Raw genomic sequence first — 7,526 nt, 5'->3', positions numbered from 1 at the left:
AGGCAGTGCCAAAATATAGGGTGGTTAGTTTTATAGGCTGGGTAATTTCATAGGCTAATGAGTGGAAGGAATATTATAATTATCTTCAAGAAGGGTCGAGAATTTCTAGGAATTGGGGCACCACCCACTTTTTGGCCTTTTTGGTCATCCTCAGAACTGTCATGGTGCCTGTGGTGTGTCATATAACGTGCTGACGTATTACAGTGAATGTGCAATGAGGCTCAAGGTCCACGGGAAGTCGAATCTTCCTCCTTCTTGGGCCTAGTTGGTTCTAACCAGTTTTTGTTGTATCCTATTCTTAATGGTTGTGTCATTCTTTTAATGGTTGTGCCTTGCCCCCCTCTTTCCTGTCTCAATATTAGCTGTGGAAAGACTTTATAATGTAATGTAAGAAATATACTCCAAGCGTTGAATATCATTGTACTTCTACCATTGGAGATGGCAGAAAAATGGGAAAAGAGAAAGTACCTCTATTTTTAATATTTCTCCATATTTTCTTTTTTTTTAAAAAAAAACCTGCCTCTTCTCTGTAAAGCACTAAATCTGGAGTGTTTTGGCTTAATGAAACTCAAACAGAAGTGTGGCATAATAACCTCATTTTCAGTTTGTAAAAATAATGGTTTGGTGCTATGATCAAAGCCACCTACCCAACTCCTCACAGATGGAGAGGAGGTACATCCTGACTCCAAGTAGTTAGTTGACTTAAAAGGAGGAACAAAGTTTTGACTTAATTTGATCTGATAATTTTGAGTGAAGCAGCTTTGGTACTGAGTCCAAGCTCGCTCTGCTCGCCACACGACAGGCCAATAAATCAGGAGACGAGGTATTGAGGCAAGGAATATGACTTTATTTGGAAATCTGGCAGACTGAGAAGATGATGGACTAGGGTCCCCAAAAAACCATCTCATCTGGTCTGGATGTCCGTTTCTTTTATAGAATCGGAGAGTGAGAGGCAGTGAGGAACTGAAGTAAAAAGACCATTTATCTTGCTAAACGTCTCCTGGCATGGCCTTCACTGGGGAGGGAATGTGTTAATTTCTTCTTTTCTGCAGCCATTCACAGGTGGGTAGGGTCAGACTATCTCCCTGTGAGCTGAACAAGGGCACTTTAGTTTAGCATTCAGGCACAGGGGCAGGGTTCCCTGAGGCAGGCCACTTTGTATGATTATAATAACAAAAACAATGAGAAGCAAAGGTTAAAGTCAAAGAAACAGATCCAACATGGAGTCAAAATTGGCTCTTTCCTGTTACAGCTTTATAATCTTATGGGTATGTTACATTTGTCTCCAACTCAAAATTTATTTGCTGAAGTCTATCATTACATTAACATATATATATAATTTTAACGAACCTGAATGTGTGGGAATTTTCTGATTTCTAGGCTTGAGTGATTTACTATAAGTATACCATTTGTTGAAATGAAAATTAGTGTTTATTATTTCACTTGACATATCACAGAAAATTGTAGGAAGTGTTCAGATGGGTTTGCTTATCGGATTACTCATTTCTCAAAAATGATATCAGAAAAATACAATTGTTTCAGATAAAAGTCCAATCGATGTTAGTTAATATGTTCTAGAAAATTCTCTTTATATATTTGCATCAAAAGCTTGCTTGGATTTATGTTGTGTGCTTATTTTTAACTCTTTCAATACTAGCAAAAATATTTATAAATTTTGGCCTTAATCTCTATGTAGTCATCTCACACATAATATTAGAAATAACCTGAATAGTATAAATGAATGAGTATAGAGCCACCAGACAGATTAATTTTTCTTTACACACAAAAAGGTAACTGCTTTAAATAAGAAGTTCTAGCTGGGAAGTCCTCAGAGTTGGATAATTATAACAGTGATATAGTGTGCTTAATTGACTGAGGTCTGTGACAAAGTCACATCCTTAATCTCTCTGTTCTTCAGTTTTCTTAGTCATGTTTTCATGGTGTTATTATGAACATTAAATAAAAATAATAAAAGTAAATGCAGAAATAGAACACGTGAAGTCTCAAGGAACCAAACCCCATCACAAGATCAACTGGAAAATCTAGTGTGCAGAGACTCTGTTACTCCTCCACCTTCAGGCAACAATTTTTCTTTTTCTCATAGTTGATCATCCAGGTTAGAAAATACATGCATTTGCATGACAGAAATGGTGACATTTAAAATGCAGTAAATAACATTTCAGTGGTTAATTTCTAAATGGTTGTCTTAGTGCTTAGAATTTTGAGGATAATTCTTTCCTGCTTGCTTCCCTCCCTTCCCTCCTTCCTTCCTTCCTTCCTTCCCTCCCTCCCTCCCTCCCTCACATATTTAATAGATTATATGGAGCTCTGCTAGAGTCCTTCCAAAACCATAAGGCTAAAGAAACATTTTATGAATTATCTAGTCCTATACCTTCACTTGACCTATAAGGTGTCTATGGGTCAATGCAATTGCCCATGGTTACACTGTCACTTTGTGGCTGAGGTTGAGAATAAATTTATTTACTTCTAGTTCATTCTCGCTTGGAAGGTTGGTTTATCTCTACATCAGGAGGAATAAGATCTCTTTCAAGATTCAAAATCCAAATTATAAACACATTCTAAAATTACAGCCACTTCCTATCCCCTTACACACTGAAGTTGAGATGAAAACACAAATGAATGGTTTGGCTTACCATACCATACACTGAGAAAGTGAGATCTTTTATATTGAGAAAATGAGTTGCTTGCCTTACATGATCTTACATTTTCAACTTTGTCCATATCATCACTTTATGTCCTAATTCACTTTCTTAGACATCCTTAACTAGTTTCAATTTACACTTATTTAAACTAAGGGAAATAAAAGATGAACCAATTAGTCAAAATCTTGTAGCCAAACATTCTTTCTCTCATAAAACTTCCGTCTTGCAAATATTAAACATTTAGGGCTAATATGCCCTAAAACTTCTACATCATGTATAATTGTACTGAAAACAAGTCTAATATATAAATTTAATTATATTTCTATATCTTAATTCATCAAGAATCTCTGGTAATATATATAAATTTTAAGGGCTCTCTGACATGCCAACCACCCACAGCTTATTCATATGTCTAGTGTTTCTCTGTTTTTTTCTATGAAAATCAATTGTAGTAACCTCAGGGATAGTTGCCTGATTTAGCAAATAGAAGTACAGAAAACCCAGTTAAGTTTGAATTTCAGATGAACAATAAATAATTTGGGGTCATACTTAAACTAAAATATTATTCTTTATCTGATGTTCAGATTTAACTAGGCACCATATATTTTACCTGAAAACCCATTTCCTATGGGCCCCTAAAAAGTAAGTCTCTAGTAAACTTGACTCACGTTGCAAATATGACCTTCTCAAGACATGGAATCTGGGTAATAATTGGGATGCCCCAATTTACCTACTCAAGAGACTTTTTCAAAGAGGGATTTTGGGAGTTCCTGCACAAACATACATATAGGATCAAAGAATCTACGTAGAAGATGATCTGAATATTTTAGGAATGAAAGGCCTGACTTGTTATTCCCTTGAATGTATTATTAATTTAAAGTGGAGAGGGGTATGGCTTGATCAGAGATACAGATCCTCTTTTCAATTCTAGAGGGAAGCTTAAAGATGGAATAAGGAAACATACACAGATTTTTTTTTCTGATCAAGTGTTTGTATAGAATATTACAACTATTCCAGGCAAAAACAACTTCAAGTTTATTTTTCAGCTTCAGCATAAACTGCATATAATACACATATAGTATAATTTTAGACTTTTAACATGTGTATACATGAAATTTTCACATAAGAAGGTAAAGAACATATTTACCATCTCCATAATTTTCTCCATGTTCCCTCCAACCCTCTTGCTTCCCACAGAGCTGATCTCTTTTTATCACTAAGGATCAGTTTATAATTTGCTAGAATTGTGTATAAGTGGAATGATAGAGCAATGCATTCTCCCTCTCTCTCTTTTTTTTTTTTTTGTTCTCTCTTTTCTTACACAGTATTATACTCAAGTTCATACTGGTATCAATAGTTCACTTATTTGTATTGCTGAATAGTGTTCCATTATATGGATATACCACACATTTGTGTGTATCTGTTCAGCTGTTGATGTTGCAATTTAAGCTATAGATATTCATGTACAAGTATTTATGTAAACATTGCTTTCATTTATTTTGAGTAAATATTTAGGTGTGGAGTGGCGAGTCATTTGTTAGGTATACATTTAATTTTCTTAAGAAATTGCCAAGATATTTTCCAAAGTGGTTGCACCATTTAATATCCCTGACAGCAAGTTTTAGTGTTTCTGGTGCTCTACTGGATATACAGGTAGGTGAAAAAACAATGTTTAATTATCTGAGCCAAGACTCTTTTACATGTGAACACAAAACACTTTGCACATTTTAATATACACTAAATTTTTTAGGAATGAGACTGTCATGTAAGTCAGCAGAAGTTATTATATTTGTTTGTAACTTTACTAAGAGTTGTCCTTCATTTTAGAAAATCTTGTTTTGAATTGCTAGTACAATATGTCAATATCAATGTGACAATATCAACACGTTACTATGTTACAGCATTATTTCTGTGAAATTCATGGTACGTATACATTTCAGTAAAGATACCTGACTGCATCGTTACATTTTTCGTGCAATTGTGCCCAAACATCTGTGTACTCAAATGCGTGTTATTTTATCATAAATCATGTTCCTTTTATCTCTCTTATATACTGCAGTTAGGAAATTTTATATATTTAAAAATTATGAGCAAAAATAAATTTTATTTTATATTAAATTTATTTCACAATACCTGTGTTAAGCTGAATAATGGCCTTCCCAAAATATTCAAGTACTAAACACAGAACTTGTGACTATGTTATCTTACATGGCAAAAGGGACTTTGCAAGTTTAATTGTTAAGGGTCTTAAAATTGGAATATTATTTTAGATTATCTGGGTTAGCCCAGTGAAATCACAGGGGTCCTTATAATAGGGAGGCAGGAGGATCAGCCACTATTAGGAGATTTAACAATACGAATGTGAAGTTGGAGTGATGTGAGGAAGGGACCATGAGCCAAAGAATGCAGGTGACTCCAAGAAACTGGAAAAGGCACTGGGATGGATTCTCCCATCAGAGCCTCCACAAGGAATCAGCCTTGTCAGTACTTTAGCTCAGTGTGACTAGTTTTGGACTTCTAATCTCCAGAACTTGAAAATAATAAATTTGTATTATTTTAAGCCACTAACTTTGTAGAAATTTGTTACAGTAGAATAGAAATATGATGAAGGGATCATTTAAAACTGGAAAAACTATGTCTTCAGTGAGTTAAGAATTATTGTTTTAGGTTTACTGTGGAGACTTACTGTGGCATATAAAATATGTAAGAAATGTGTTGTAGAGAGAGACCAAACTGGCAGTCTTGTCAATGTTGGATTGGAAGGTGAGGGTAAGACCAGAGGTAGGCACCACTTGGGAACATGATAGAATGATGCAGAGGAGGGATATTAGAGCTCGAAAGAGAATGACAGCTGTGGGAATGGAGAGCAAGGGATAGATCCCTATTGTATTTAGTAGATAGAATTGAGAGGCTTAGTGATTTATGAGACAACTTTAGAGCTCAAGTTTAAGAAGGCAAATAACAAGGGAAAATAAGCTAAATGGGGGCCAGCAAGAGTCCCTCTAATCCTTTCATGATTCTAGACTTTTCCAAGTAGCTACAATATTTTGACTTCTGTTTCCATATAATTAATGAATTTCTAGTCAAGCTTTATGATTCGCTACATATTTCACCTTTTCTTTGGCTACATTTTTGAGTCTCTAATACAATTAAGAATTTATTCTGCCCCTAATGAACAAGTTCATTCTGGGACTGCCTATAGTGCACACTGTAATTCTTCCTTATGTGTATGACCTTTTTGATTGAACTGGGAGCATATCAAGGGCAGGAGTCTTGGAGTGTTTGCCTTTGTTTCACCTATCCACATTATAGCTAGCATATAGCTAATTCACAGATAGACTTGACTTACTTAAGCTTACTGCTAATGCCATTGATCCTGCCCAGTGCCCAGAAAGAAATATTTTTTGTTTATTAATTCTGAAATATTTACCTTAGTATGTTTTTAAAAGTCATGATTGACTATCTCAACATGTTTTCTTGAAGTTTAAACATGATGTCAGAAATCATATTGTGATTAACTGTATTAATTTACTTATAACCAAACTGAAATTCCACAAGGTCAGGATCTTTATCTCCTTCATTTCATTGATGATTTCCAAACATCTGGAACAAGATCCATTGGACACACAGAAGGCACTTAATAAATATTAGTTGAAGGGATAAATTATAAGGGAATCTGAGGAATGCCTCTGTATCTTGTCATTTATAGTACCTGAAACTTTTTCTGTTACTGTGCACTTCTTTTTCTGGATACACATTCACTATATTTGATTTAAATTATGTCATTGCTTCTAGCATTGAGGTGTCTAACTATATCAATTTATCTGAAGACTACTCTTGAAATTTCTACATTTTGTGTCAATTTCTTTTTCCTAAGGCAAAAATGTGTTTTTATAAATTATACTTTCAGCAAATTTTTTGCATAATTATGCCTATTTGGGCTAATCTTCCCTTTCTTTGGACATCTTTTTATAACTCACATTTGAAATTTATCTTAATATTTATGAGTGCCAACTAGGTTTCAAACAAATATTTCATTTAATTTTTCAAACAATCTTAGGGGCTAAATTTTACATTGTGTCAATAAAGAGTCTGAGATATTACCTTTCTTGACAGAAATTATACAAATAGTAAATGGCACAATTGAGATTTGAACTTGGTTGTCTATGTCTACAAAATGCAAGTTCTTTTCTCCATACCCCAGTGTCTTCCTCCTCCTCCTCTTCCTCCTCCTTCTTTTTATTCTCCCGACCCCCACTTCTCCTCCACCTCCTCCTCCTTCTATTCATGCTTGGTATTAAATCTTTTATGTTCCAGAAGAATAAAATAGAAGGAAATGGGCTTAAGTTGCAGAAATAATGGTCTAGGTTAAACAGAGAGTCAACTATTTTGATGAGAAAGGTAAATAAGTAAGGAAATATAATATTGAAGAGAGTGTATATTCTTACTTCCTCAAGATGTCATAGAGCCCCATTACATAAGCATCCTTAGGAAAGAATTTAACAACAAATAATATGTCATCTTTCCTTTGTGCCCAATACTTCCTCATTCTGAATAGATAAAACCCATATCATAGCTCATCTCCAACAAACTTTATTTTGTACCTGCTAGACGTCAGTTCCTGTGAAATGTACAGGTGTGATTCCTTGCCTAATTACAGTCAAATCCAGCAGAAAACGTTTTATATATAGTGTGATTTAAAACAAAAAAAGAAACATTTGCAGATAGAGTATTTGTATCCATGTGAAGAAGTGGTGACTCTCTAGAGGGAGGGGTAAGGAAAAGTCTGACTAGAGAGATATCTCTGTTTAAATCCTTTTAGGATTCTTTTTGTCATTGTCCACTAATCCTCCTGTGTCCTAC

At 34.6% G+C, this 7,526-nt stretch overlaps 1 pseudogene across 1 annotated transcript in view; it reads right to left on the bottom strand.

The window, feature by feature from the left end:
• LOC308620814 (NEDD8-activating enzyme E1 regulatory subunit-like) overlaps positions 1-6,952 on the bottom strand; it is a 33,654-nt pseudogene extending 26,702 nt beyond the window's left edge. Inside the window, exon 1 of the transcript in view lies at positions 6,863-6,952. The product of the transcript in view is annotated as an NEDD8-activating enzyme E1 regulatory subunit-like (transcript). The remainder of the gene's footprint in view (positions 1-6,862) is intronic.
• Between the last annotated feature and the right edge of the window lie 574 nt (positions 6,953-7,526).

Source organism: Mesoplodon bidens (genome assembly GCF_964165515.1).
Source record: "Mesoplodon bidens genome assembly, chromosome: 7".
Taxonomy (NCBI): domain Eukaryota; kingdom Metazoa; phylum Chordata; class Mammalia; order Artiodactyla; family Ziphiidae; genus Mesoplodon; species Mesoplodon bidens.
Note: the sequence above shows the minus strand (reverse complement) of the source record. Positions and strands in the feature narration are given on the sequence as shown.